General features: G+C 35.3%; 1 long non-coding RNA gene across 1 annotated transcript; it reads left to right on the top strand.

Annotated features, from left to right (window-relative positions):
• Positions 1 to 1413: 1413 nt before the first annotated feature.
• Positions 1414 to 3567, top strand: LOC148766425 (uncharacterized). The gene is made up of 2 exons (XR_016034968.1): positions 1414 to 1705; positions 3292 to 3567. It is a non-coding gene; the product is annotated as an uncharacterized LOC148766425 (long non-coding RNA).
• The last annotated feature ends 305 nt before the right edge of the window (positions 3568 to 3872 follow it).

The following is a 3872-nucleotide window of genomic DNA, read 5'->3' as shown; positions in this document are numbered from 1 at the left end:
TCAAGGAATCTGACATCCCCAAAACAGCTTTTAGAACCCGATATGGCCATTTTGAATTCGTTGTCATGCCTTTCGGTCTAACCAATGCCCCCGCAACTTTCATGGACCTTATCAATCGAGTCTTTCACCAATACTTGGACCAATTTGTAATTGTCTTCATCGATGATATTCTCATATACTCCAAAACCCAAGAAGATCATATGTCGCACCTTCGCACCGTACTCCAAACCCTCCGATCACATCAACTATACGCCAAGTTCAACAAATGCGAGTTCTGGCTTTCGAGTGTGGCTTTCCTTGGTCACATTGTTTCTGAGCAAGGAATCTCCGTCGATCCTAACAAGATAGAAGCCGTGCCGAATTGGTCAATTCCAAAAAATGCAAAGGATATCCGAAGCTTCCTTGGGCTAGCCGGCTACTACCGCAAATTCGTGAAGGATTTCTCGAAGCTTGCCTCTCCACTCACCCAATTAACTCGAAAAGACGTCAAGTACCAGTGGACACCCGAAAGCGATGCCGGTTTCACCGAATTAAAGGCTCGACTCACATCAGCACCAATTCTCGCACTACCAGAGAAAGTCGGAGAATTCATAGTCTACAGCGACGCCTCGAAATCAGGTCTGGGCGCCGTACTCATGCAGAATGGAAAAGTCATTGCCTACGCCTCACGTCAACTCAAGGAGTACGAACGCAACTACCCAACGCACGATCTAGAATTAGCCGCCGTCGTTTTCGCACTAAAAATCTGGCGACACTGTAACACCCCGCCCTTTCGGGTAACTGATTTTATATTTTTATTATTTTTCATAAGTAGATTTTATGTTAGAATTTTTATGTGCTAATAGGATAATTTATTATGAGCTAGCATAATTAAACATGCATTCTTAATGTACTTTGTGTGTGACATAAATTATGTGATTAGTTTATTTATTAGGATCGAATATTTGAAAATTTTCACACGAAAAATAACTAACTGAAAATTTTCATATTTTAATTAGATTATTGCATTCTAGAATTTAATTTGGATAGTTGGAATATATTTAGGCATACACTTAATTTTTAGAAAAATAATAAATTCATGCATATTAGATAATTAAATGAGTGAATAAACTTAGAAATAAAATTTTCCCTACCCTTCTTGAAATTTTCGGCCATGTGGAGACACACATGGATTTTATTTTCCATGTGTACAATTATTTAATGTAGAAATGCCTATTAGTTGGGAGAATTGAAGGATTAAGTGACTTGTACCTTCTTCATTGAGAATGGTACTTCACTTTACCTTTTAATTCAAGACCCACTTTCTCTCTCTTTCCACCTAAGCATTTGAAACCCATTCTCTTTCTTCTTCCTTTCTCCCTAAATTCGGCCATCACCACCATCCCATCACCAGGACTCCATTTTTACTCAAATTCAAGCCATAAAACCATCTCCAATCCAACCCACCTAAAGAGGAAATTCCAAGAACACCCCCCAAATGCTTGCAAGACTCTATAAATAGAACCCAACACCCAAATGAATTTTCATCTTCTCCACCAAATCTTAAAACTCTTAAGAAAACATCATCTCTCTTCTTCTCCTCCATTTCGAAATTATTAGTGTAGGAAGCTCAAAATCTCTCCTCATTTCCAAAAAAATAAGTTTCTTCAACTAGAAGTTGGGTTATTCAATCCACCAATTCCTTCATATTCCCAAGAGAAACTAGGTGAGAATTTCATATTCTTGCTACAAGTGATTCTTCACCAATATTATTTATTCTTTCACCTTCTTTGTTCTTAATGGCCGAAAATTTGGGAAATTATAGTACTTTACTTGTTTATTGTTAGATCATCCATGCATGTAAGAATCTAAGCTTTAAATGATATAATCTTGAAGAAATAAGAATAATATTGTAATTAAATTTTTATTTATATATGTATATATATATATATATACTAGACCTGCGTGATCTTAAGGAAACTTCGGTCCATGGTTTTCGTAAACCTGCGGGGTCGAAGAAAGTACTTGATCCATGGTTTATTTGTAATCTATATGTGATATATATAAGTATATGTTTCTATGTTTATATATATCGACCTACGTGGTTGTAAGTGTACTCCCTCCGGGTCGAGGAAGCTTACGATCCATGGTTTATGATCTATGAGTAATAAGGTAGTATACGAAGATAAAAATCGAGAACAAAATTAATAAAAATGGAATTTTGTGTGATTAATTGAATTGTTGATGGTTCGAATATTTTGGAAAGAAAATGAAATAAATGGAAATTTGGTGTTACTTGAAAGAGAACTTCAAGCCTCTTGAGAAAGAGGGCTTGAACTTTAATTAATAACTTGGAGATAGTAATTATAAATAACCGAATGCTTTGAGTTGTTTTGCTATATGTGATCTATGTTCTTTGCTTGAGTTGTTATGTGTCTTACTTGCTTTTAAGATTTTGTGACTAAATTATGTGCCTTTGTGAAATAGGTGGAAATGTGTGTGCTTATGTGAAAGCTAACTTTCAATATGTGAAATGAAGAGTATATACTAGCTTCACTTGCACGTTTTTAAAGTTGGAAAATCTTGTAAAACATAGATAGAATAAGCACGGGGTATGAGGGACCGGTACCCCAAAAATGAGATGAAGAGTGTGTGGTTTGATTCCACTTATGAAACGGGTTCCAAATAAATGAAGGCTTATTGTCTATGGTTTTACTTGATTTTTCAAAGGATATCCGAACGAAAAAATTTTCTCACACACCTAATCAAATTGCTTGAAATGAATGAAAGTATGTACTAACCTCACTTGCACGTTTTTAAAATTGGAAAGTCTTGTAAAACATAGATCGAATAAGCATGGGGTATGAGGGACCGGTACCCCAAAAATGAGATGAAGAGTGTGTGGTTTGATTTCACTTATGAAACGGGTTGCAAATAAATGAAGGCTTATTGTCTATGGTTTTACTTGATTTTTTCAAAGGATATCCGACTAAAATAAATGATTTTTTCTTACACGTTGTATGAGCACTTGAATGAATGTATGTGCAAAAGAATGACGACTGCCTTCTGAGGGATCTCATCCTATTCCTTATGAAATGATGAAAGGAAGGTTTAAGAGGTAAATCGAAAAGGTCTAAGAGGTAAACCGAGAAGGTAAAGGTAAATCGGTAAATTTTCTTAAGGAAATGGTGATTGAGGTATATGTATACTTGTATATGTATGACTATATAATTCCTTGTCTCAGTGTATTTGATATTCTATGGAATTCTCATTGAGTCTCAGAGACTCATATAGGTGTTGAATTGCTTGTAGGATTACCCGATTTCGAGCCCGAGGATCGTGGTTGAAGTTGAGTTCGTGGATCGGGAGAAGAGTTCATATGGAGGCACGGTGGATTTTGGGTGCTCTTAATATACTAATGTGGTTTTATTTGTATAATTTGGTATTAAGGATATTCGACACCGTTCTATGTGTTTGTTATCGTTCTCTCCCGCCTATTGGAGGAACTTACTATTGATGCATAATATGTAATGTTACTTAGGAGTAAAATTACCTCTTTTGATATATGTTATGGTATTTCCTCAAAAACTTTTGCAACCTTAGGGCAAGTTTTCATAAAAACCTTATAAAATGTCCGTCGGCTAGTTGTGTGTTATGTTATGTCTAGTAGTTTGATAATTCGTGTTAATTATCTATTCCATACATTATTGCATGACATTTTACAGCGTTATAGGCCTCTCTATTAGGTTCATTTTGATAGTTCTTTTTCATTATTTGGATAACCCATGAATTAATTATGAATTGTTATCCAACACTGCTCTGAAACAGAGTCGTTGTAGTATTTACAATAAAATACAAAGTTTTTCTTACTCAAAAGGATTTATTCCACTTGT

This window comes from Erythranthe guttata, chromosome 12 (assembly GCF_056151865.1).
Source record: "Erythranthe guttata isolate IM_541 chromosome 12, IM_541, whole genome shotgun sequence".
In the NCBI taxonomy this organism is placed as follows: Eukaryota; Viridiplantae; Streptophyta; class Magnoliopsida; order Lamiales; family Phrymaceae; genus Erythranthe; species Erythranthe guttata.
The sequence above is the reverse complement of the archived record's forward strand: the minus strand, read 5'-3'. Positions and strand labels throughout refer to the sequence as shown.